This window comes from Lagenorhynchus albirostris, chromosome 21, assembly GCF_949774975.1.
Source record: "Lagenorhynchus albirostris chromosome 21, mLagAlb1.1, whole genome shotgun sequence".
Classification (NCBI taxonomy): Eukaryota; Metazoa; Chordata; class Mammalia; order Artiodactyla; family Delphinidae; genus Lagenorhynchus; species Lagenorhynchus albirostris.
The window spans coordinates 24927654-24955179 of NC_083115.1; the positions used below are offsets into that span (position 1 = coordinate 24927654).

The window sequence follows — 27526 nt, forward strand, 5'->3', positions numbered from 1 at the left end:
AACCTGAAATGTACTTTGTTTTCAAAATTTTATATTTTCACACTTGGCTTTTTGTTGTGAGTCTGTATAAACACTATGTTAATGCTTCCCTTTATCTTGTTTCAAGTTGAAGTGGGATTTATATCTGCCCTGAAACCTCACACTCAGAAGTAATAACTTGGTCATCATGTTGAACTTAAGATTTCCTTATGCTATGATTGGTATGGTAAGTTCTGAGAGAGGGAGAGAGAGAGAGAGAGAGAGAGAGAGAGAGAGAGAGAGAAGGGTAGCCAAGATCATCATGAGCTACAAAGAGGATAAATTCCAAGGAAGAAATTAGGAGGCTATTGTTGAATTTCTATGTGCAAAAGCCAAAGGTCCTTTGTACTATGACTGTAAACACTGAGCACTTACTATACCTGCTAGGAAGTCTACTAAGCTAATTGCATGTATTATCTCATTTAATTTTCACAGAAATCTGATAGGGACATTCTATTTTAATCCTTATTCTATTGTAAAGGAAGCTGAAGCTTTGAGAAGTTAAACTACTTGCCCAAGACCTCATAGGCAGTAAATTCAGTAATATGACCCCCAGATAAGGGCTCTTATCCACTAGTATTTTTTTTCCTTCAAATGTCATGAGAAAAATAGGAAGTTAGAAGTTTTAAAACCAGATTAAAAAAAAATAACATGCATTTTCCACATAGAGGAGACCTAGGCATGTGTATAGACCTCTGAGTGAGTCAATCAAATGGATGAAAATGAAGGGACAGTGAGAGAGGAGAACTTTCTTTAAAAATTCCTTAAAAAGAAATGCAGATACCACTCACTACACACCTATGAGAAGGACCAAAATCCGGAGCACTGACAACAGCAAATGCTGGTGAGGATGTGGAGCAACGGGAACTCTCATCACTGCTGGTGAGGATGTAGAACGACAGGGGCTCTCATCGTTGCTGGTGGGGATGCAAGATGGTGCAGCTACTTGGAAGACAGTTTACCGTTTCTTATCAGACTAAACATACTTTCACCGTATGCTCCAGTCATCTCTCTCTTTGGTATTTATCCAAAGAAGTTTTGTCCAAGGCTTATGTCCACACAAAAACCTGCACACAGATTTTTACAGCTGCTTTATTCATAATTGCCCAAACTTGGAAACAACCAAGATGTGCTTCAGAGGGTGAATGGACAAATAAACTGTAGTCCGTTGAAACAATGGGATATTACTCACCTAAAAAGAAATGGGCCATCAAGTCATGAAGGAAACTTCAGTGCATATGACTGAGTGAAAGAAGCCAATCTGAAAATGCTACAGACTGTATGGTTCCAACTCCACGACATTCTGGAAAAGGCAAAACTATGGAGACAGTAAAAAGAGCAACGGTTGCCAGGGGTTGGTGGTGGGAAGAAATAACGAGGTGCAGCACAGGGGATTTTTAGGACAGTGAAATGACTCTGTGTGACACTATAATGATGGATGCATGTCATTACACATTTGTCCAAACCCACAGAACGTCCAACACCAAGAGTGACCCCTGACGTGAACCATGGACTCGGGGTGATGGTGACGTGTCAGTGTAGGTTCATCAGTCGTAAAGCATGGACCACCTGGTGGGGATGCTGATAATGGGGGAAGCTGTGGGGGAGGGAGGGGGTATACGGAAGCTCTGTACCTTCTTCTCAATTTTATTGTAAACCTAAAACCAGTCTAAAAATAGAAATTATTTTTTAAAAGTGAAATATAGAAGGCAGAGAAGAACCAGCAGTCCAGGTGGTGGCCAATTCAGCCCCAAGCGTAAAAAGATATGGAGACATTTTGAGGCAGAGGAGAAAGAAGTTGAGGACACACAATGGGGTGTTTTTACATCAGTAACAGATTAGAGGTGAGAATATTTGCTTCTGAGGATCTTTTTAAGTGGGTAAGGGCTTTTTTGGTGATTGTGATCATTATGAGACAGTTATATTTGGCTTTAAAATATTTATTTTTAAACATTTACTTATTTTTAAGTTTACTTCTTTATTTTTAAATATTTATTTTCACATATTTATACCGTGATAAAATTAAAATTTAACTCCAAGGGGGAGAGATACAGTAACTAACTTTTGGCTCAAGTGGTGATCACGGAAGCCTGTCTTGGAGACAATGATTTATATTAGGGTGTTTGTCCCAGAAATTCAAACCTTGCCATCAGGTCAGTTTTCTAATTCTTGAGGATACCACGCTGAGCGCTATGGAGAAATAGACACAAGAAAGGAAATAGAGAAGCACAAAAGTGAAAGAGTGAAGTGGCAAGGGGATCAGCAAGTGTCCGGATCACTGGACTTGAGCTGCAGTGGAGAGATCACAGTCAGACAGAGCCAGGCGCGGCACCTGGCCGAGCTGCCCGGAGGAGAGGAAGCCCGATGGACGGTCCGCTTCACCCCCGAGGGTGCGCCGGGATGCTTAGGTCTGGCGTTTCTGTGGCAGCTCCGTAGGTGGACCTCAGTCCCCCGCACCGACCTTTGCTCTCACACTGGGAGGAAAGCAGCTGTTCCTTCTGCAGCTCCCTCCAACCTGGAAATTTCTGGAAGGGACATGGTCCCCTGTGCATCTGACGCGATAAAGGGACGTCTAGATATCTGGGCAGAGAAACCAGCGCGTTCAGCGTGATAATTTGCGCGAAGGGCTCGCCTCGGCTGCTTTCCAGAGGGAAGCATCGCTCTTCCTTAGGTTCCACCTGTCATCGTGTGTAGAGCTTGCAGGTGGGCGTTTCAAGTCAGTGTGGTGAAGCCCCTGGATCTCCCTGGAAGGAGCAGGCTTGTTGAGCAGGTGAAGTTTCCCCAGGTCAGGTCAGGGAGTGAGCAGAGGGGAGACCTGGGCTGCTGCGCGGCGAATGCTCGGCTGAAGCCCGGTTTTCTGCCCTGATCAGGGGGCAACGCGGTCACGAGGAGGGTCTGGCTTTGCTCTTCGTGAAAATGCGCTTACGACCTGCTGGCGTCTCGGCTCCCGTTTGTCCTGAGCGTGAGGCACTGGTGAGCCCTGAAACCCTCGTTTCAGCTCCCCGGACACACCCCTGCACTCACTCTAATCCTGGGCTTTGCTCTGATTCTTCCGGAGTCCTCCCTGCATCAGAGGCCTCCGGGGAGACCGTCAAGGTCAGTCCCACGTGGTTCGTCCCCAGATGCCTCTGGCCTGAACATCTAGGGATGGGCCTCTGCTTTGCCCCCACAAGACTCATCTCCATCCCTTCCCTACGAGACTCATCTCATCGCCTTCCCTTCCATCCTCTATGCCGTCCTCCTGTTGTTATCCCCCCAAAAGGTTCAATAGGCCATAACACCTGCTTGAATATTTATGCCTAGACCTTCCCATCTTCCAGTTTGTTTTCTAAGATTCCTGTGTCCGCACGAGGTCGTTTGAGGGCGGGCGTCGCTCGTTACTGGGGTCTGGGGTCCGTGGGCCCCACTTTCATCAGCGACTCAGCTCTTCCCTCTGCAGACGCTCCCCCATCTTTCTCTTCCCCTTCGGCTTTCCGACATCGTCCCTTATCCTCATGGATTCTGATTTACACACTTTTCAAGGTTGAACGAAAGATACGAATGTTTGGAGTGAAGCGCACTGGATGTGGGTGAAGGCACCCAGGCACCTGGGAGGCAACCAGCTCTGAGTCCCTGGAAGCCCCCCACCCTGGCTGGGACCACCACCAGCACCGCCATCTGCTTTGGCTTCGAGTCAGGACCGAGGTTGCGTTGAGCGGTGAGCGGGGCCTCTCAGCAGGCCTGTGTCCACCTGTCCACGAGGTGGGAGGTATAGGACCTCCCCGAAGGTGCCCCCGCTGTAGAGCTCGCCACGCCTGCATGCCTGCTGTGAGGCGCTTGCCTTCCACACTGGGGGAAGTTGCTTTTCTTCCACATGGGAGGAGCTTGCAGCTCCTCTGTAGATGGATTAATTACATCCTCCTTTTGGGGTGTTTGTGGGGATTCAAGCAATCACATCTAAGGGGCAGCTGGGGGACTTCCCTGGTGACGCCTGCCAATGCAGGGGACACGGATTCGAGCCCCGGTCCAGGAAGATCCCACAGGCCGTAGAGCAAAATACCCGTGTGCCACAACTACTGAGCCTGCGCTCTACAGCTCACGAGCCACAACTACTGAGCCCACGTGCCACAACTACTGAAGCCCGCGTGCCTAGAGCCCGTGCTCCACAACAAGAGAAGCCACCGCAATGAGAAGCCCACACGCAGCAACGAAGAGTAGCCCCCGCTCACCGCAACTAGAGAAAGGCTGCGCGCAGCAACGAGGACCCAATGCATCCAAAAAAAAGTAAATAAAAATTAAAATAAAAAAAATTAAGGAGCAGCTGGCAGGTTTGACTGGAACTGAATTATAAAGTCTCAACAGATGGAGCCTCCCAGGGGCCGGGGGCAGGCGGGGGAGGCTGCAGGCAAGGGGAGGGGAGGTGGGGTGAGCAGGGAGCGGGCAGCGGTCGGGCCTGGGCTGCCCAAGTTCACGGGTAACTTCCCCGCAGAAGGGCTGGGCCTGCGGTCAGATTCAGGTGTCGCCTCTGGGCCACAAAGCTTGTGTCGGCCGTTCTGAAGACAAGAGGGAAGGTGCCGCCTAACTCAAGATTTAGGGGCATTTGCGGGAGAAGGGCAGAAGTCATTCTCATAGTCAAATGTCGTCCACAGCCGGGTGATGGAAACTTAGGAAAGAATCCTCCTGGATCCCGCTAAGAGCCGACGATGGGGCCGTCCAGGCCCCCGGTCAGGGTGGCTTGGTGATTCTGCTTCCAGAGCATGGTGCCCTCTGCCCTGGCAGCCGTGGCCACAGCCCCCGTGCGGTCCTGGGCCCTGCCCGGGCCACTCCAGCTCACGCCTCTGCTCACGCCACCCCTCGTGCGTGCCAGGCACGGGCTGCATCTTAAATGCCATTATTAGAAATCTAGACACCCAGTTCATTTCCTTTATGTTCTGTGTTCCCGCGCGTTCAGGAAGGAGACGTGTCCCGAGCCGGCAGCTTCTGCACCTGTGCATCAGGGGGTGTCTTCGGGGATTATTAGTTCTGTTCTGCTGCTTTGTAGGCGGGAAGTAATTTGCTTCCTTTGTTGTTTTTGATCCATGTTTATCATCCTCTCCAAGCTGCAGTTATTTATCCAAACAGTGCAAGTAAGGAACTGGGAGAAGAGAGATTAAAATAAGAAGAATGTTCCCGCCCTAAGAATGTGCAGCTGAGCAGGCATATCTCACGAGATGAGTGGCAGAGGCCTGGGAGGAGGCATTAATTAAAACTCGCGGCTGGGATGGGGAATTGAAAGTGCGTTTGTAAACGATTATGTTTTCTTTTCTTTTTTGAAAAAATAATTATTAGTAGGCAATGAGGCTGAAAGGACAAATGAGACATTTACTCACTTTTTTTTTTTTTTCTTTTGCGGTACGCGGGCCTCTCACCGTTGTGGCCTCTCCCGTTGCGGAGCACAGGCTCCGGACGCGCAGGCTCAGCGGCCATGGCTCACGGGCCCAGCCGCTCCGCGGCATGTAGGATCTTCCCGGACCGGGGCACGAACCCGTGTCCCCTGCATCGGCAGGCGGACTCCCAATCACTGTGCTACCAGGGGAGCCCTCTATCCATTTCTGGATTTCCAATGTCTGACCCATGGTGGGTGCTCAATATAGGTTTTGAATGAGTTGATTAGTCATTTATCCCAGTCAACAGAAAGCAAGCCCAATGTATGTACATTTACCCTGCCCAAGTCATGGTAAAGTAATATAAAATGCAGTGATTAAGAGTTTGGGCTGTGGAGTTTGACAAACTGCATATTTAGTGAGTTCAGTTCTGGGTCTGTGGCCATGCACCCTGTGTCCTGGAACAAGTTACTTTGATCCCAGATCCCGCCTTTATAAAATGGACACGCTAACTGCCCCTCGCTTATAAAGGCATATCCACCCCCCCCCCCGACACTTATCGCTCTATGCATTTTATGTCTTTGTGCACTTATCTTCCTTCTGGTTGACTAGTGTTTAAGTCCCAGATGAGGGCAGGACCACGTCCGTTCAGGTCACTATTTTATCACTAGCGCTTAGAGCAGAGTCAGGCTCTCAGTGTCTGTGTGTTGAGGAAGGACCCCATAAGGCTGCAGTGAGGTGTTGAACAGAGTACCAGCTGCATCCCAAGCCCTGATTTAGTGTTGGTGCCACTCTCTCTGTTAGCATCACGAATAGGTACTAGTCAGCATAGAGAGGAGGACAGAGGGGAGGCTTTGTACATTTTTCTACACAGAGAAAGTTGAAGTAGGTTAAAAGTGTATCAGGTTTGAATTAACACGTGGATGGGATTTGTTTATAATTAGCATATTAATTACTTTAATGCAAATCAGAACTTTAAAATAAAAGTGTTTGAAAATAGTTTGCTCTCTTAAATGGATGTTTAATCGTTGTTCCTGCCATCTTATATTTATTGCTAAACAATCTCCTTTTATGTATTAAAAATCTTCAGCTATTGAAAGGAAACATCTACTCATACTCTTAATTCCTCCTTTTTACCACCTCTGATTCCAGTTTGAGCAGAATTCTAAATTAGAAAAAGAATTCAATTTTTTTTTTTTTTTGGCCGCACTGCGCGGCTTTACAGCTTCTTAGTTCCTCAACCAGGGATTGAACCTGGGGCCATGGCAGTGAAAGCACCAAGTCCTAACCACTGGACCACCAGGGAACTCCCCAAGAATTCAAGTTTTTATTTCAGGCTATTTCCAAACAGACACTTGCCTCTTAGATGATGGTACCATTTCTACTGTAATTCTTAGTAGGGAAACCCCACGTGCCATTTGGGCTGCTTAGACTGTATTGTGAATGTGTAGTTTTTAGAATTCAAGAACTAATTTCTGATAGGAGAAGACGATGACCACGATAGCCTCCAGAGGGAACGGATTGTAACATTAAATTTTAGTGGGACGTTTACGTTCCCTCAGATGGTTGAGCATCGCCTGTCAAAAGCTTTGTGTCTTATAGAGCATTTAATTCCTTGAGTTTTAAGGGCAAGTTATTACTTTTATACTGTGGACTCTGAAAAAAATCTTCCATACAGGGAACAATAGAAGGAGAGGCACTGTATTAATTATTTGGCTACTTAAGAAGGACTCAATTGTAATAACAATTTGCTGCATGAGCTATAAGGCATATTTCCTGTGTTTATTAATAAAGGAGTTACTCCAGCAATTATGTAATGAAACGAACCTGTTTATATTTGAGCTGAACATATTCGAGTGTTTTGTTATTTTTATGTGTTTCCTTAATTTTCTTTAATTCTTCTTCCTTCCTTAATTGGTCTTCTATGACGTGTTTTCCAGATTTCACATTAACTGGTGACGGCTCTCAATCATTTGGCTGATAAAGTAAGCAAGTTTATATACTGAGGGTGTAAAAGAGACAACAGAGGTTTTATCTATTTTGAATTAAAAATTATTCTGCATTACAAAGTCGCTTCCTGGCGTGAATCCCTTCTTTTGGAATATTCAAGACTGATGGCTGATGAAAGGCCCGAGAGAACATTCCGATGAGGTCAAAGTTGAGATCTGGTGGTTTTCTAAGACAGCCAGGAAGTGGACGTAATTCCTACCGCCAACTTGATTATGACCAAACACTTAGGTTTCTGTTATTGAAAAGAGCCTGGAAGCTCCCTCAGGAGACCCTAGCTATGGGGAGGGGTCTTACACTGACGACTTTCCCTTTGGGGGGTGGGCACTCTCACCTCTGAGCGGCCAGGGCCTCTGGGTCAGGTCCAGGTGAGGGAAATGTCCTTCTCCTGGCTTTCCTTGAGGGGGCTGGGAGGATGCCCCAGGCAGAGGTAGCCCATGTCCTGCTAGGAGCTCGTGCTGGGCGGGGGCGTCCTGCATCCCTGCCCACCCTCCGCCAGCCATCACAGCATGGGTCTGCACCAGTGATGATGCATCTGCAGGACCGCGGTCCTGTCTGCTGAACAGGAAGGCCCTGGTCACAGGGCGTTTGGGGACCACAAAGAACAGGGTGGTTCTCTCCTTGGCTGGGAACCAGCTCCCAGGGATGTGCCAGGTGAATTAGCTGGGCTTCCTGAGCCTGCCTTTCCTCCTCTGTAAAGTTCAGATTTGTTATTTAATCAGTAAGTTCAACATCCTCTGCAGGGGATCCTAGGGTTTTGAAGAGACCGCTTTGGCTCAGCCCTGGGTGGGGTGGTGGTAGGAAGCGTGGTCTGATGTCCAAGCCTCCGCACGGTGAACCAGGACGACCCTGGGTTCATCTCTGTAATGTTCCAGGTAGAAGTTGATCTGAACAAAGAGATCTTCTGCTTAGAAGAAAGAAGAGATCTGAGGATACCCTGCAGCCTTAGCCTACGACTTAGACTTCCCAGGGAGGTAATTCTCAGGCTTCTGCTCCTCTGCTCCCTGCACGACCAGACCAGGCGTGGCAGACGCGGTACCTCCCGCTGCACCCTCGAAGGCTCCAGGGAATAACAACACAGGTCGTGATTGTTGCACTGCGAATTCTGTAGGACTTCTAGAAATAAAGTTGGAAAATGATTTTAGATGTCGTTTCACATTCTGTAGCTTGAAATATCTTATGCATATGCGATGCAGTGACACTTCCTGATTTGTGAAATATGGGAAGATACTGCCTTTTCGTAGAACAGACGTTAGAATAACCCCTGAGATGATGATGACGCAGGAGAAAATTTTTTGAGTCAGATTGGTTCTGTTTCTGCTCCCTTTCAGCCTTCCTTGAAGGCATTAAGAAGTACACATTTTAATAAAGAAAACAAGATTAACTTCCAGCAGGACAAGACCATCACTTCTGATGAGATTCTTTGACATGAAGAACTGTAGCTTAATTGATTAAAGAAGAACATTAATAGGTAATTAGTTACTTAGGGACAAAAGTAATCAAAATAGAAACACCTGTAGTTGCTATAACAGCAGGAATCCAAAGAGAGATGATTTTTGTATTAGATCTTGTCTTAAAAAGACGCTCATCTCATCACTGGACTGAACAACAGGGCCCTGGGTTTGAGTCTGGGCTTTGTAACTGTTCAGCTTGTGACTCAGGGGAGGTGACTTCAACTTTCTGGTCCTGGGTTACCCCATCCCCAAAGTGATGTGGTGGTATCAGATACCCCACTACATGGGGTATTTCATGAATCTGTGTTTCAGCAGTTTTCGTTACATGGTTTCCATACTTTTTTTGAGATTTTAGTCAGAAACAAGTGTGCATCAAAGAGACCTCAGTGCCTGATACTCACATATTTATATCATATGAGGGGATAAAAATATGTTTGTTTTTTTCAAGTTGCCTTTTCAATGGTTATCACTGTAGGAAAACACATAACCCTGCTTTTATTCCTAATTTATCAAACACAAGAAAATCATACTGAATATAGTTTAGTAATAATTTTCATCACTTGCCATTATATTTTGACTTTTGTTCTTTTAATTTTCTTAACTTAGAACTTACAGCATGTAGTTAACTCCGGCCCCAGCTAGGGTGGAGGATTATAAACAGCCCTGGTTTAGTCGCAAGGCTAGAAACGGCCCGAGGGGCAGCCCTGTCCCTTCACTGTCATAATTCTCCTTCTGTCTCTGCATCTCTCACCCGGCCCTGCATCGCGCCTTCTTCACCTACCGCCCTAAGTGGGAGAGAAGCGGTACCTTCCTGGAGGCCGAGCTGGGCGCTCCCAGCACCCAGCCTCCCGGTCAGCTGCCTCTGGAGGGTGCTATCTGGGTGGGGAGCTCCTAACGCATGGGTCAGAGGCTCCTCAGGCGCCGTGCTGGCTGGCAGGCAGCACTGGGCCAGTGCTTTCCTAGATCCACCAACTCAGATGTGAAACTCGTCCAAATCCGTCCTCACAGACACACCGAGAATGTTTCACCAAACATCTGGGTCCCCCTGTGGTCTAGTCACCTTGACACGTAAAATTCACCATCACGCTAGTCAAGGCTCGGACCCTAGGCTGACGCCAGCACTGAGATTCTACCGAGTTCTGCCATGAGCATTGCTGGTTACCCTCAAAACTAAAGGTAGGGCTTCCCGGTGGCGCAGTGGTTGAGAGTCCGCCTGCTGATGCAGGGGACCTGGGTTCGTGCCCCGGTCCGGAAGATCCCCCATGCCACGGAGCGGCTGGGCCCGTGAGCCATGGCCGCTGAGCCTGCGCGTCCGGAGCCTGTGCTCCGCAACGGGAGAGGCCACAACAGTGAGAGGCCAGCATACCGCAAAAAAAAACCCCAAAACTAAAGGTAAAGTGGTATTTTGAGTCTTGTGGTTGTTCATCTGTACGAGTCTGTTGCAGAAGCCCTCTGGGTAGGGGTACAGTTTTCAGAGCAGCTGTGATGTGAAACCCTCAGGAGAATCCTCTGCTTGGGACCTGAGCTGTCCTGTCCCTGCCACGGAGCAGTTTCTCCTGCCAGGGGAGGTGCATGGAACGAACACACCGAGATGGTCCTCTGTGTGTCCAGTGAGCCAGAGAGCAGTGCAGAGCTTGTAACCCAACTGCCCAACGTTCCCAAAAGCCCTCTTTGCTTCAGAAGTTATCCTTGTAGAATCTCACAGAAAACAAAGAGCAGCTGTACCCCAGGTCCCAGACAAAGAAAGGGAGCTGTCATTGTATGTCACCTACCTCAGACTCCCAGCATTCGTCCTAAAGAAACTCATATATATTTATAATATAGCTCACCGTCTTCTCCCTCGTAACAGCTGTCTACCTGTAGAACTTCTAGAATTTGCAAACCCCAGATGACCCCTGGCTCTTCACCCCAATTCCTATCAAGTTAGCAATGAATTGGAAGTGAAGTGAAATGAAAACTTCCACCTTCAGGGAAAGGGCAGCAGCAGTGCAGATACTACACGGGTGCCTTTTGGACCTGACTTAGTTGAGAATAAAGCGAAAATGAAACCATTTTCAAGTTAACAACATAAAAACCAGACAAAGAATGATCTTAGTCAGACAAGGCAAGTGTCCTGTGCGTGGAGGGTCCGGGATTCCTGTGTCCAGGGCTCTAGTCCCATCAAAAATCACTGCACCCTGCTTTTATTCCTAATTTATCAAACACAAGAAAATCATACTGAATATAGTTTAGTAATAATTTTCATCACTTGCCATTATATATATGTGTGTATATATATATATATATATTTCTTTTTTTTTTTTTGTGGTATGCGGGCCTCTCACTGTTGTGGCCTCTCCCGTTGTGGAGCACAGGCTCCGGACACGCAGGCTCAGCGGCCATGGCTCACGGGCCCAGCCGCTCCGCGGCATGGGGGATCTTCCCGGACCGGGGCACGAACCCGCATCCCCTGCATCAGCAGGCGGACTCTCAACCACTGCGCCACCAGGGAAGCCCTGCTCTTGTATATTAATAGAGCGTTGATGATTTTGATGATATGGGTCACAGAACTGGCGTTAAAACTTGGTAAAATCCCAAAGCATGCTCACATAGTGAAGTTCAATGAACTCAATGGCATGTTTAGGAGGAAGGGGACTTAATGGCACTTGTGACAACAGAAACAAGAATTTCATCTAGAGTAGAGTCTGATTTGAGTCTGCTTTTTTTTTCAATCCAGGCATAAGGACATCTGAATGTAACCCTTGATTGTAATTTCCAGCTAGCTGCGTGGTTTCTAATCCAATGATATCTGAGTTTCTTACGATACGTGTCCTCTGTTCTCTGAGAATCACGAAGCAGCTGAACTGCCGTCCTCTTCCCCCTCGAGGTCATGGGTGTCACGGTCACTCACACGGTCACCTCAGCAGCAGCCAGTGTGCTCGGGACCGTGCTCCACGCTGCTGGCTGTGCAGACGGCTTCCACGTTCCGAGGGCCCTGATGCAGCGGGCGCCAAGCAGACCCTCCACTGCTCACGTCCCTCCCCTCTTCCTTCACTCGGCAATTTCTCCTGCATCCTTCAAAACTCAACTCAAACGCCATATCGCCTGTGGAAGCTCTCCTAATTCCTCAGGGTCAATAGCGCATCTGTAACAATGTTCACACCTTAAATTCAGTAGTTCCAATCACCTCTTCCTTTCTTTCCCTATCAGAGTTTGAGCTTTGGTGTCACAACTGTATCTCATTTGTTTTTGCATTTTGGTGCTGGGTCTTTTCTGTCCACTCTGTTGAAAACTCTGACCCTCTGCATCCCGAGAGCCCCCGGTCTCCCCCTCCTTGCCCGGCTCCGCATGTTCCGTATTCGCGGGCTCACATCTATTTCCTCTGACCATGATGTCCCTTCAGGAGGTGGGACCTGTGTCTGTTCTTCACTGCCGTATCCTGAGAGCTGGGACTGTGACAAGGAGATGGTGGGCATCACAAAATCGTTCCAGAAGAAAGGAATAAATGACAAAGTAGAAACCAAGTACGTTCCAGGAGGAAAAACCACGCAAAACTCAAGTTACCTTTCCTGGGCACCTGGGTTTGGCCCAGAGCTAACTTTTTGCATATCTGTTTTTGTTGTTTTGAACAAGTTACTCAGCCTCTCTGGGCTCCGGGATCTGATCCATGAGATCGGAACCCTCTCTAGTTCTTAGAGGCTTCGAAAATTCATTTTTTTCCTCCTGGTTCGTTATCAAGAGTGTGTCCAGTGGGGCCTGAAAGACACACGAGATCTTGTCTTAAGAGTGAGAAGCCACTTACACGGGTTGTCTAAAGGAGGCAAGATGCTCCTTGTCTGAGACTGAGTTCTCTTTACCCTGAAACCCCCAACAAGAGGGTCACTCTGCAGCCCTGCGGCCAGGAAGCCCTTGCTCAGGTGTGTTTGCTCCAGACTGAGGGATTGTCCCCCAGCTGGTAAGCTTCCCTAGTTCTCCCTGATCAGGAGGCTGAGGTCCTTGGGAGACCTAATAGGACAGATCACTAAGGGGGCGAGGGCAGCGGGGAACGAGAAACTGATGAGGTTCTGCGGCCTCTGTCCCTGACAGGCCCTTCTGTGTGAACCTTGGTGCCGCACCTGCCGCCCCTCTGACTGTCCCCCTCCTGGGGCGCTTCCTGATGTGTCTGTTTCCCCTCAGCCCCGACGGGCCCCTCACTGCCGGGATCACCCCAGCCTCTTTGGCCTCCCCTCCCCATAGAGCCCTTTCGAGGTGTTGCTTGGGGTTCTGGTTAAATGATCCAGGGGATTCGGTCCCCAGCTTTCCTCCGCGGCTCCCGCTTGCCTGGGGCAGCGGTGCCCTAGCTCTGGGAGGACGAACCATGAGGCTGGTACTTTTGGGGGCAGTGGGGATCTGGAGAGGTCTTGGGGGCAGCCGTCAAGGACTACAGGTGAGCACCTCAGCCGTCCAGAGGCTGAACCGGGGCTAGGCATCCACGGCCCACGTGGGAGCCGAGCAGAAGCTCACGGCCTCCTCCCAACCACTGGCCTGGGAGCAGAGGTCTCTGCAGAGCCAGCAGCCTGGGTCCTGGCGTCAGAGGGACACGTCCTCGGAGGAGCTGGGCAAGGGCTGCAGGGGCGGATGCACCTGTGCAGGGACAGCCTGACTGCTGGCCGTTCGTGGTCCTCTGCGCAGCCGCTGTGGAGGCTGCAAGAATACACTGCCGGCGTCAAATCCTGGCTCCAACAGACACTGCTTCCGAGAGTTTTGGAGCATTGCTTCACCTTGCTGACCGGACACACACACTATTCTCATTGGTGGAAAAGAGAAAACAAGTTTGTTTTGCAAGGTTTAAATGAGATGCATTACATAAGAGTAGGCGTTGAGTGCATTTAAGACCTCAGAGCTTCTCCACCTCAAGCCCTTCTCGCTTTTCTCTTTAAGTTTTCACGACCACCCAGTTATAGCACACGTCTCCGTCCTTATTGTCCTTCTGTTTTTCTCCTTCCTTGATTATGCCCCAGGCCTGCCACCAGCTCTCAGAGGCTACACCACTGAAAAGTTGTGGACTTCAGAAGACCAGAGAAGCATCCCCAGGGAACATCCACGTCACGTTCCCACCCACCACCAAGTCCACGGAGGCAGGACCGCATCTCCCCAAGAACTCGGGGCGCTATCCTCTACCCCGTTACTTCCAGAGCCTGCAGAGTTAATGCCTGCATATGGGGTTCTCACGTCCCTTTACTTGAGTGTGTATTTTTATTTTAAAGCATTTAAAAAAACTAGATAGAAGTCAAGATTTACTGATTCTCTTTCAAGTAGTTCACCACAAGATTGGTAAAAAATTCAGCGGAATGTGACCATAATTTCGACTTACTGGCCCCCAAGTATGAGCCTGTGTGTTGCTTTGTTTGAAGCCCAAAGCAGGTGATCGCTGACAGGAAGAAATTGTTGTTGTTATTCTCGTCTCAGAGACAAGGATGTGCTGTTCCAGGTGATGCACTCAAGGTGCCTGGCGAGGAACCCGGCCCCAGCCTCGGGGCCTCACGATGCCGCAATCAGGGCTGCTGTTCCCCTGCAAACCAGCAGTTCCCCGGTGGCCTGGCTGGTCCCGGGCCGTGGTTACTAGGGAGGAACCACATCCCTAGTGATGCCCCCTCAGGCACACAGACGGCTGGACGGACGTGACTCCAAAGAGCCTCTAGAACCAGACGAGTGGCAGCGTGGGCGTGTCGGGCTTTGCCTGTCAGAAACTATCAGGGATCTGACAGACTGAAAATGTCAATGCTTTATTTTTCTTGCTGAAAAGGAGACTCAAGTGATCACGTGTGGAGAGGGGGCCACGCCATCTAGGGAACCATCTCCCAGGGGAAAACCTGCAGCACAGGAAAAAAGCTTTTGACTGTCACGTGCCATTTACCGCCTGACCTGTGTGAGCAGCAGTGACTGGGAATTTTCAACAGATGTTGAAGGCAGACAGGAGCCCCGGGACCAACTGCGCTCCAGACATGCCTGCAACACAGAGAGAGACAATTCCCATGGAAACACACGTCCCCCAAGGAAACATCTCCCCAGGCTTCAGCTGTGGAGAAACGGTGTCAGATGGTATCTAGATGGGCATCAAGCTCCCTTGCTCCTTTTTCTTTTTTTCAAAAAAGAATCTTCCAGATTACAATCCAATTCATGATAGTACGAAGTATCCTCCCTGTACAATCAAGGCCTTGAATTTTATTCTAGAAAAACAATACTTTGGGAGATTTAAAAAATATATACTAAGTAAGAGAACATAACCTGAAAGAATCATTATAGTGATTACGCTTAGGTTACATTATTATTAATCTTACTTTTGTCTAGTGAGACGTCTCCTAATTTAAATTTAAAACAATTTGAACATATAGAATCCAGTGGAGTCCAAGAAGGAATCTCCTGTGGTTTTGACCTCCAAGCCTGGTGATCCCACTAGAGCAAAGGAACCACAGACGAGGCACGGCCACAGAGCACAGCCCCACAGGCTACACACATGTTCCATAGCTCAGCGCCCCCTGATTCTTGCAGGCAAGTGCTGGTGAGCTAGTCTTCTTATGATCTTGTTGAGGACAAGTATTTTGGTTTGGAATCGAAGATGCTAAAAATATTTATAACTAGGCCCTCTATGGAACACTTGAAAGTGAGGTTTTATGAGTTTTTCTTATGAAATACAAATAAATGTCATCACCCTAGAGTCTTTCGGGAGAGTTTGAAATAAAAATAAAATCACTGCAAGTAAATGAGGACATGTTTTAACCAATTTATTGCAGGGTCATGAGTCGGGTCTATGGGGACTGAGGGGGATGCGTATTTGTAACGTGGCAGCTCAAGAAGGAAACCTGCTCGGAAAAGTTGCATTAATCACCCAGAGACCGCGCATAAAGCAAAGAAAATACGCCTCAGAGGAAAACTGACTTTCACGCTCCCAGTTTGGTTGTAAAAACATACGCTAGACGTAATCGATGAATGATCCCAGCTTCCGTACTTAGTCCTTGAAAATGGGACACTTGCTCGTGAAACTGACCTGGACGGGCTGGAAACGTGTTCTGGTTCATTCTAAACAGAACGTGGGAGTCATTTTAAGGTTGTTCAAAGACCATTTGAAGTAGTATTTCTGAGTCACGGTGTATTCCCAGCAAGAAAGGGCACTAGGATCCTTTCAGTTCAAGGTGGTCATTCTACAGGGGAGACCGGGGTGACCGTCACGGGACTCCTGGGAAGATGTCCGAGCTAAGCTGAGGGTTGGCCGACCCCTTGCACCGCAGGGAGCCCGGCTCTGGGCAATGGCTCTGGGTGACGATCAGGGCCTTGTTTCCCAGAAGAGGGAGGCAAGGCTGAGGACGTTAACAGTGGCTACACCCCATGCCGAGGAGCTGGGCTGGGGCTGGACACAGGCTTCCAAGTCAGAGCGGTGCCCACGGCCCTGTGCACACGTCTGCACCACGGAGATGGCCCCCTGTCCCTCCCCCTTCCGCCAGGGGTCGGCTGAGGACCGCCATGGGCTTCATGACATGGTCTTGTGGTGGAATCCAGTGCCATTCGTCAGGGTTCTGCCCAGACCTCAATCCCTGCCTGGGCCTCAAGTTTCCCAACCGTCCTGACTGTCAATTCTCTCTTCAAGTCGGGCCCTCTGGTAATCCTCTTCCTGTTTTTGAGTTCAGATCAGTAATTTTAAAAGTTCATTTTGCATCTGGGACCCATGTGTCTGAGCAGGAAGAGGCCATCTTGCACAAACCTGTGTCTAGATCATTTCATGTCTGTGTGGATAACTTTTCTCCTGGATAAATTCACTTGAAGGACAGGAAGTTTGGATGCTTTACGGTCTCACAATATTTCATATATAAATGTCATGAATAAGAGGAAGAATAGTTTTGGAGATAGTTATGTTTTTTGTAAATCTCTGGGTGGTGCGATGTGGTATATTCAGAAATGGACAAGTTTCTACCTTCTCAAGCTTGGTTTCACCACTTGTAGCAATGGGAGAATGAACGCGGCTCTATTTCTAGTACCAGCTTTGTATTGTAGCTGCGCTAGCCGTCCTGTGTCTGGTACCCGACAAAACCCAGAATTTTCTGACCTGTTTTCATCAGCCTGCGCTGCCCTCTGACCTGCAGCCTGAGTCAGCTTCCTTGACCCGTCCTCCTGGATGACAGTGTATGCCCAGCCTGGCCCGTGCTCCGTCATGGGGATGGATAGCTTTACAGCCCCCAGCCTGGTTTCTATTCCTGCTAGGGATTTGCGTTCCTGTAATTGCATTTTCACTTGTTCTGCATAAACACTTTTCTTCTTTTTTATCCGTCCCAGACCTGGCAAATCCCTATGCATCATCTTTCGCAGCGCCCTGGTAATTGTGTCTTTGTATCCACAGTGCCTGGGAAACTGCCCACGTAACCTTGAGGGGGACAATGTGAGAGGGGAATGGGGGTTATTCTCTGATCAGCCCACAGCCCCACGCAGAACGGGATGGACAAGAACAGATTGCAGATTCCAGGCTCACACGCTGGGATCAGCTTAAAAACCGCACTGTGAGGCCAGACCTGATTGCAGCCCTTTATCACCCACAGGGAACATCACATTTGGTAAGATGTTAAAATTGAAGAGAGGTTAGAATATGATTTATCAAAAATACAAGAAATAGGCTTTGTATTATCCCTTTGTATGATTAGCTCATTGCACTAATGCACTGAGTTAATGTCTATATGACCATATTCTTAATTAGAAAATTATTTTTTCCTGTATCTGTCTACAAACATATAGGAAAAGGTAATCAGTCATCGTAGTTACCTCTGTGCTATGTTCCAGAAAGCTTGCTTTACTGCAACTTTGTAAAAGAAGCTGTGCTCTCAGAAAATAAAGCTCCTTGTGACTCAATGAGGCTCAGCCCTTGCTTATTACAGAATTTCGGTTTCATCCCTTACACTGTGCTGGATTCAGTATGCTTACCCCTAAAACATTAATATATCCAGGGCTGCAATCATGAATACACAAAATAAGGTATGTTCCTGTACAATATATCCTATACATTTATACAGAAATGTGAGCTACTATGACCGCTGCCTGTATGTGACTTAAGGCTCTTGAACATATTTCAAAATTCTCATAATGGACAATCTCAGCTTTGGTGTGAGTCTGAGGTTAGAGGAGCTGACAGAAGCTTCCAGGTGGCTGTGCTGAAGGTCATTACACCTGCTGCTAAAACAAATGTGGGGGAAGAGGGCTGGGACACACTCCACGGTCTGGGTGATGGGAGTCAGGACTTGCGTGCGCGTGTGCGTGTGTGTATGAGCATGCGTGATCTATGGAGTTGTTATCTGGGACTTGTATTTTAATTATTGTTGCATCTAAGGTCACATGGGCAGGTATTTAAAATGTTAGCTTTGGACTTCCCTGGTGGCACAGTGGTTGAGAATCCACGGGCCACTGCAGGGGACACGGGTTCGAGTCCTGGTCTGGGAAGCAACTAAGCCCGTGGGCCACAACTACTGAGCCCATGTGACACAACTACTGAGCCCACGGGCCTAGAACCCGTGATCCGCAACAAGTGAAGCCACCGCAATGAGAAGCCCGCGTGCAGCAATGAAGACCCAATGCAGCCAAAAAATGTTAGCTTTTTAATAAATAGGAGTGTGTGTGTGTGTGTGTGTGTGTGTGTGTAACCATCTGTCATCTTTCTAACAGCAAGTGTTACAATCTCTTATTCGACACCGTTTGCCTGGACGAGAATTCACTCCTTGTTTTGGGAGTTATTTTTCATGTTTCTATAGATTTTTAAATAAAAAGCAATTTTACCTGGTTTTATAACATATGTGTAGTAGACTTTATCACAAGCCCATTTGTTTTTATCACATTCTCCAAACCTATTTGAAACTTTGAGAGGTATGTGCACAGCCGACCTGGAATTCGCACAATCGTGGCCAAGAGAAAAGCTTTCTTCGAGTTTTGCTTTGCCGTGAAGATTTCACCCTCTTGCTCTTTTCCCAAATCATCCTGAACATTCACTTAGTCACTTGTGTGTCAGATACCGACCCGTATGTCTGTCCAACCCTGTGACAGGTGGGCCTCCCCTTACTGCCCTTGTCCCACCAGATACAGTAGGCTCTTTCTGTAGCCGCGGAAGTGCGGATCCCACGAGGTTAAAAGGAGGCGCGAGGCGGGAGGTTGCTTTGGTGCTTCGGTGACCAGCCCCAGGCTCACTGCAGACCTCAGACTGATAGTGATTCACCGGCAGGGAAATAGGAAAATCAGGACCAAGAGTGATTTACGGAAATGAACTTCACTGCGGGCTAACGCCCCCTCCGGACCCAGCAGGGAGGAGTGTTATTACTCCTTATTTCTGTGTCTTAGGTGAGTCTGAAACAACTTTGGGGACAGTCTCTCCTCCATTTACTTCTTCCAAGGGTGTGGAGATGCTTCTCAGAAGTAGCAGCTGCTTTTAAGAATTCAGGTCCTTGATGATCACGTTGAATGTTCGTCACTCCAAGATTTGTTAAACCCCTATGTGACTTCCCGGAGCCATCGACTTTCTTAAAAATAAATTTATTTGGATTTCTAAGCAGAACTCCTTATACTGATTGCTGTGGAAGCATAGAAACCTCTAGGCACAGTGACTGAATGCAGATAATCTGTTTCAAAAGAACTAGTTTTATAGTCACAACACGGCACCTTCTTGCCATCACAGATTTTAAAAGAACAGTAGCGTGTCGGGGTGCAGAAGAAGTTAAGCGCTCAGAGTCATCCACCAGGATAAGTTACACAGCTTCGCGCATCGTCTCCATCACGGCATGGCCTCAATGTTCTTCACATCTGCCGTGACATTGACCTTGCTTATTGGTTGCCTACTCGCCCACGTTTCACACTTTAGCCATTTGCCTCCTGCTTACTGCTCTGTGTGGGGTCAGTGGGACCGAGCGTCCACTTCCAAGGAGCTGCCATGTTGGTGTAGCTGTGGGTTGGGAGCTCAGCTGGGCTAGTGGTGGGGCCCCTGTTCTTCTCCATGACGCAGTCCCAGGGTCGCTGGACTCTTACACGGTGGATGGCTTCCCCCAGAGTGCAAAGGTGGAAGCTGCCTGGCCCTCCTGTGGCTTAGGTCCAGAACGGCACAGCACTGCTTCAGCTGTGTTCTCTCTTCTCAGAAGGCTGCGGGGCCACTTCGGGGTCAAAGGCAGGCATGAGGCATGGCATGAGGAGTCATGGCTCACTGGGGACCACCAGACTGTGTACCTTATTTGCCCTAATAGCTCTTCTGCTTTCAACTGGCATTCATAAAAACACAGCTTGAGTACCAGGTTCTTTATGAAGATTTTCCAGACTCTCTTAGAAGAAGAGAAAGAGGTACTAGGGGTGCACACACAGAGGGATGACCACGTGAGGACACAGGGAGAAGACGGCCATCTACCAGCCAAGGAGAGAGACCCCAGCAGAGACCACCCCTGCCGACACCTTCTTCTTGAACTTCCAGCCTCCAGAACTGTGAGAAATACATTTCTGTTGTTTAAACCACCCTGGTCATTAGTACTTTGTGATGGCAACCTGAGCAGACCAGTACTGTGATTCGCATGAAAGAGAGGCTCGATGACCATGGAATGAATGATATCAGTCCTCATTTTAACTAATTAACTAATTAGTTAATTAATTAATTGAAGTATAGTTGATGTACAACATTATATAAGTTACAGGCATACAATACAGTGATTCACAATTTTCAAAGGTTATACTCCATTTATAGTCATTATAAGACATTAGACTGGCTAGGGTGAAAGGGAATATGAAAGGCAGAGAAGAAATGATAAAATACCATGTTTCAACTTGTAATCTTGTGAGAACTTAGGAACAGGTGGCCTATTTGAATAGAAATGTTATATTTCTTATGAAAATAAATCTTATTGCAGGCAAACGTGGTAGCACTTGACAATCACCGCTCTGATGAACACTGCAGCCGTGGTCTGGGCATGAGAAAATGTGGAGTTTAAATATGATAAGCTACTTTAACAGATTTTTAAATGCATATTTATTCATTAAAAGGGGATAAAAGCATTTGCGCCAATATAGCTGTTATAGCAGGAAAAGCGTACTTGTGAGAGATAGCATTTCTCAAAAGCTGTTTTATCTTTTTCCTGGACGGGGGAGCTGCACCGCAAGGCATGCAGGATCTTAGTTCCCCAACCAGGGATTGAACCTGCAATGGAAGTGTGGCGTCTTAACCACTGGACCCCAGGGAAGTCTTTCAAAAGCTGTTTTAAATGGAAACAAATTGTTTTTTCAAGCATTCTGACTTTGATGAGTGTTGACATAAGTTACTAATAAAAACATATGCTTTCAGCTGTTTTTCATTCTATTTCTAATAGACATTTTGAAAATTGCAAATTTGAAGTAGAGATTTAATCGCCAGGATTGGGCGACCGTGTCTATATTTACATTGACAGCTCTTCCGATATTCTGGGTTCCTTTATTTTTTTAAAATTTATTTTATTTATTTATTTTTGGCTGCATTAAGTCTTCGTTGCTGCGAGTGGTCTTTCTCTAGTTGTGGCGAGCAGGGGCTTCTCTTGTTGCAGAGCATGGGCTCTAGGCACATGGGCTTCAGTAGTTGTGGCACACGGGCTCAGTAGTTGAGGCACACGGGCTCAGTAGTTGTGGCACACGGGCTCAGTAGTTGTGGCCTGCTGGCTCTAGAGCGCAGGCTCAGTAGTTGTGGCGCACGGGCTTAGTTGCTCTGCGGCACGTGGGATCTTCCTGGACCAGAGCTCGAACCCGTGTCCTCTGCAATGGCAGGCGGATTCTTAACCACTGCACCACCAGGGAAGCCCGATATTCTGGGTTCTTGAACGGGGCAGACTTCTTAAGAAATTGACTAGCTGGAACTTGTCTATAATTGTACTGTCAATGCTGTATTTTTAAACAAAAGTTTCCCTTTATGGTTGCTTTTTAATGTCAATGGCAGAGAGTTAGAAATTCTTACACTTCTGTATAAAGAGTCTTGGTAATATTTTTACAATTTTCTACATTAAGTAAAAGCTTCTAGCTTAAGCAATGCCATGATTATAGCTATTAAATAATTATTCTTCAAAATCCAGTTATAAAGAGAGACTCATGAGTTTGGAAATAGTTTTTTATCTGTGATTGTATCATCCCAGCCACACCGCCCATAGGCCCTCAGAGTGCCCATCCTGCTTCCTGTTTCTCCAAAATACTGGCTGGTTTAGATCATTTGTTAGCCTGACTAAATATAGGATGTGGTCTTTTAAAAAATATATATATTCAGAGATTTTAGTGCCTACTTAAAGTTGGAGTTTGCTAAACACTTGCTGAGATAAACTTACATAAAATAGGATCTACTGTCTTGACTGAAGCATTGATTAGTGTTTCCTATTATAGACGATATATTTCTAAATCACATCCCCCCTACAGCTCCCCTACACACAAACACACACACATAATTCTATGACTACTTGCCTGAAAAACTGTGTCTTTTCAGAGATTCAATTTTTCCTTTCCCAATAATTTATTTGAAGCTTTATTTTTTAAAAGAGGGCTGACAGAGATAACATGTTCATGACGTCTTTCTTTTATTAAGTTAGAAAAAGTATTGGGACACACTTGATCACAAGTCCCTCTGCTTTCTTGCCAATACACAGGAGTAGCGAAGCATATTAGAAGAAAAATTGTTTTTTTCAGAGCAGATCTCTCTGTGTTTAGACTTTGTTTCACAGGACACTTGCCGATCTGAATTATGGTCTAGAACCTGCTGATTTTGATAGGATTGTGCAGATTCCAAACATCACTCGAGGCTTATTTCGATGATTGTAACCATGAACGGTTCCCTCATACCATATCCACGGAGTGTTTACTGGTGTTGCCCTGTGTGTGTCAGGCACGCTGGCAGGTACGGGAGACGTACAGGGTGGGCGGCAGGCAGATCCCTGGTCTTGGGTGGCTCGCAGGCCACACAGGGCGAGTGTTCTCGGGTGTTCTGAATGCCAACGGTACACACTGACCTGGAGGTTGGACAGCCACAACAGGACAGCCACGTATGTGGCTTTGCTTGGCTTTGGGACAGGACATCAGAAACACCATTATGGGAACCGGGAGAATGTGGTCCAGGGCCGCGCGGTCCCAACCAGCGCATCTGCAGAGACGAGGAAGAGTGAGCCCGTGAACTCCATCTGGCGCCGCGAGCTCCGGACGATGTCAGCTGAGCACGCCAGCGGCCTGTGGCCAGATACGACAGGCAGAGCTTGGAGGGAATACAGAGAGGCCGGGACCTGCTGGGCTGCAAGAGGAAACTGGCTTTCAGTCTCCCGATCCAGTAAAATATATAAAACAAAACAGAACAAAGTAGAAAACAGGTGGGGACCTCAGATCCAGGGCGTGGCTGCAAGACCCATGTTAAGGAAGTCTAAGGCAATAAAACCAGCTAGACAAGAGCTTCCAGGACTCTTGGTGGTGTTATCCCAGAGCACCCCAAATGCCTAAATTAATGGAAAATCTAGAATTAAAGGCATTTTTCCCAAAAATGTCTGTAGGTGTGGTCTTTGTCTGATGGAGTCGATTCCAATACGTAGATAGCTGCTGACCCACTTACTTTTCCATTAAACGTTTTTGAAAAAAATTAAAGTATAATTTTTATAATAAAACATGGAGATTAGAAATATACCCTTCATACATTTTGACAGATAATCTTTAATCATCACCCTCCTCCAGACACATAACATTTCTATCCCTCCAGAATTTTCTCTAATTTTCTTCCATCATTACTCCCTGCCTTTGAGGCAACCCCTCTTCTGATTCTCCCATCACACATCAGTTTTTCCTGCCCTAAAACTCCGTCTCGATGGAGTTGTACAGAGAGTCCTCCTAACGGCTGGCTTCCTGCACTTAGCGGAATGCTTATGAGATGCATTCTGTCCTTGCAGGAGTCAGATGAGCCTAGGTCACTGCACTTTGTTTTCCACTCTGTTAATGGACATCTAAGTTGTTTCCCCTGTTTAGCTATTTTGCATAAAGTTCTTAGGAGTTTTCTTGAACAGATCATTTTATCAATATTTATTTCCATTTCTTTTGAGTAAATATCTAGAAGTAGAATTGCTCGGTCAAGGGGCCTGGGCATAGGTTTAATCTTATAGGAAACTTCGAGGCTGTTTTCCAAAATAGTTGTATGATTTTAGATTCCCATCAGCCAGCGCGGAGTTCCCGACGCTCCACGTCTCTGACGATGCTGGTGTCACTGACCTTTTCATTTGGGCCATTTTAGCAGGTTCCCAGGATAGTCACTGTGGTTTCAACCTGCATTTCCTGGTGATGGGGGGCTGCCCACCTTTCTCAGCTACTTACCTGCCATCTGTACGTCTTCTGTGAACTGTCAGTTTAGGTCTTTTGCCAATTTTTATCAGATTGATTTGTATTTTTTTTAATCTATTGAGGACAAATGCCTTTTGTTAGATATTATGTATTGTAAATATTTTCTCCGTTCTTTGGCTTGCTTTTTTATTTTCTGAAGTGTTTTTTGATAAGCAGAAATGTTTAATTTTGATAATCCAATCCATGCCCTGTCTTTTTTTCCTTCTAAATGCTTTTATTATTATTATTATTATTATTATTTTCCGTCTTAGAAATCTCTGTCTATGACAAAAGCATGAGGATACTCTCCTTGGTTTTCTCTCGAAGGATCATGTACTTTTAGGACTGTGATGCATTTCAAATTGCCCTTTCTGCCTTTAACAAACATCAATTAACTGTGTACGTATGGGCTCATGATCTATAGTATTTGCCTATCCTTTTATGAATAACATACTGTTTTGATTTCTATAGCTTTATAGTAGGCCTTGATCTTAGTGTAATTTCTCCAATTTTGTCCTTTTCAACATTATTTTAGTTATTCTAGGTCCATCTCATTTCCAAACAAATTATGTGATCAGCTTCTTGATTTCTACAATAAAACCTGCTGGGACTTTTAGTTTTAACTGGGGTAAACTTTACACAGAGTGAAATGCAGAGAAGTTGTGTCAATGTGATGAGTTTTGGCAAATGTCCGTACTTGAGTAACCATCATCTTGGTAAAAATATAGACAATGTTCCTCGCTGGAATGTTTCCTGTCACCATCTACTCACTCCCCTTCACCCATAACTAACTGTTTTAAAATTTATGTTATGAAAGATGAGATTTTCCTGTTCTTAAACTTTGTATAAGTAGATGCAGACAGTATTTATTGTGTCTTATTATTTCTCTGAGTATCATGCTTTGAGATTTATAGATCGATATAAACATAGATTTATAAAAGAACTATATTAACAGGTTTTTCCTTCTTTATTGGCAAGTTGTATTCTATTGGGTGTGTTTATATGCTCGATTTAACTGTCCACCTGCTAATGACCATCATTCCCCCCCAATCTTGTCTCTTATAAACACTCTTTTATGTGTCTTTGTGTGGACACACGTTTCCTTTCTCTTGTGTAAATACGTAGAGTGTATCTGCTGACTCACAGGGAAGGTGTGTTTTTAAGTTTATAAGAAGCTGTCAAACACTTTCTGACCTGGCTGTACCATTTTGCCCTTCCACCAGCCATGTGGGAAAGTTCTAGTTGCTGCCTATTCTCAAGAATATGTGGTGTGGTCTGTCTTCCTAAGTTTAGCTGTTAGGACACGATGTCCACTGTGGCTGTAATTTGTGTTTCCCTGATGAGAATGAGGCCGGTTATCTTTCATGTGCTCATTTTCCATTCATATCTTTTTTGAAACTTTTATTAAAATATTTTGTCCATCAAAAAAATCTGAGCTTTCATGTTTATAACTGATTTCCAGTACTTTTGACATTCTGCAGGTATGTCGATTTTCAGTGATGTGTGTTGGGATTCTTTTTTCTAGGCTTGACTTCTCATTTGTTTTCTAAACGGATTGTTTGATGAACAGAAGTTCTTAACTTCAGTCAAGTCCATTTTATGATTTTTAATGATTAGCACTTACCAAAACATCCTGTCTCAGAAGTATTTGCCCACCTGGAGGTCGAGATCATGCTCTCATACGGTTTCTTCTGGAAGCACAGACGCCTCCTCTTTGTAATTTTTCTGTCCCCAGGACGAGGGGCCCCATCTGCGCCGATGCACATCACGGGTTCCTGGACGTGGGTCAGATGGACCGGAGTTTCGTGGGCGAGGGCAGGAGTTGAGGGTCCTTTGCACGCGGCGGGATGTGGCTGGGGTTGACCGGTGGGAGTGCAGAGATGAATTGCTCCTTCCCTCCCCGTTCAGTCTTAGTGTCAGAAGTTGGAGTCTACGTCTGCAGCCCTCGAGTCCAGGCTGACCAGGAGAAGGAGGTGGAGGTGATCGCATGCTCTTTCTAAGCCTGGGCCTTAGGGCGTCTACAGGATTCTCTTTCACAGGCTACTACCTAAGAATGTGTGCCGCGGCCAGACCAGCTTGTTGGGGGTAAGTCATGCAGCTGGTCGCCCTACTGTCCAGCTGACTGCAAGCTCCCTGCTGACGTTGATGAGTCCGTCCTAGACCACCCGTCCCAGGGTGACCTGCCAGCTGACTCCAGATGCGTGTACAAGCCCTTCGTGTGGGGTGGCTTGTTACACAGCACATGCAGCATGTGAAAAGGAGCCCGGCGTTCTCTCTAGCTGGGGGACACTTTGATGAACTGGGGTGTAGGTACCAATTCCTCAAGCAAATGTTGACATGTAAAGAAAGAAGTTCTCAACCTATCTGTGGGGCTCACTGGGAGTGACCGAGGAGCTGGAACTTGACCACAGGGGGAGCCAGGCCTCAGCCAGGCAGAGTGGATCCCGGGGGAGGCCTGAATATGTCCTGCTGCTTTTCCTCAAGGTCACAGGTCGCAGCTGAGCCCGCTGGGCTCCTGACCACAGCAGGGACAGGTCATAGAGGGGCAGCTGTTTTGCGTCACCGGGACGCGGAGCAGGCAGCAGGTGACCGAGGCCCCTCACACCTCCCGCCCACGCGCTTCACCCCAACAAAACGCACAGGCACCATCTGTCACCCCTCAGGTCCGGTGTGACTCCTCTCGTGAGAAAGCCATCCCGCTGGGACCCTTTCCCCGAGACAGGCCCATCTCCACCTCCCCTGCCGTAGCTGGGCCTTCCAGAGGGGACTTCACTTGTGTCCAGGACCCCTGAGGAAATCAGGACAGTCCGGCCGGGTCAGTGTGCGTGAAAGTGTTTTTCCTAAGAAGCAGAGGTCAGTGTGCAGAGTCTACAAACCTTCCTTAGATGAAATGACAGAAAACTCGGGTGACTGAGTGAGGAGATGGAAATACCTGCCCCCCCACCCCCCCGCCAACCCCTCCATCCCGCCAGCTTCCAGAGCCACCCAGGCTCTTAGCTTTTCTAAAATGTTCATTTCCAGGGGCAGTGGCAATCAATCTTGATAGAATTAAACTTCATAAGACAAAGTAAAAGTGATCAAATTCAAGATGGAAACATGAAGGACAGCCAATCTCCAGGAATTTGATGCCTGGAAATCAGGGTAAGTAAAACGGAGAATCCAATTAAGGGGGATTCGCAGCCCCCCTGCAGCCCTCCTGGCCAGCAGCACAGAGCAGGTACCTGCCAGGAGCCGGGCCCCCAGCCCGAGGGAGCGGTAGGACTGCGGCCCATTTATTTTTCTGAGTCGATTCAATCATTCAGGTAACTTCACAAGCTCCCTACTGAGCAGGGTGATAGAGGACAAAGTGATTCATCTTTGCATTGTAAAGCCAGATGCCTGGGAAAA

The 27526-nt window shown here is 47.1% G+C and overlaps 1 long non-coding RNA gene across 1 annotated transcript; it reads left to right on the forward strand.

Moving 5' to 3' along the window:
- The first annotated feature begins 5022 nt into the window (after positions 1-5022).
- On the forward strand, positions 5023-8448 carry LOC132512722 (uncharacterized). Its single transcript, XR_009538301.1, has 3 exons — positions 5023-5613; positions 7301-7345; positions 8243-8448. It is a non-coding gene; the product is annotated as an uncharacterized LOC132512722 (long non-coding RNA).
- Positions 8449-27526: the final 19078 nt, after the last annotated feature.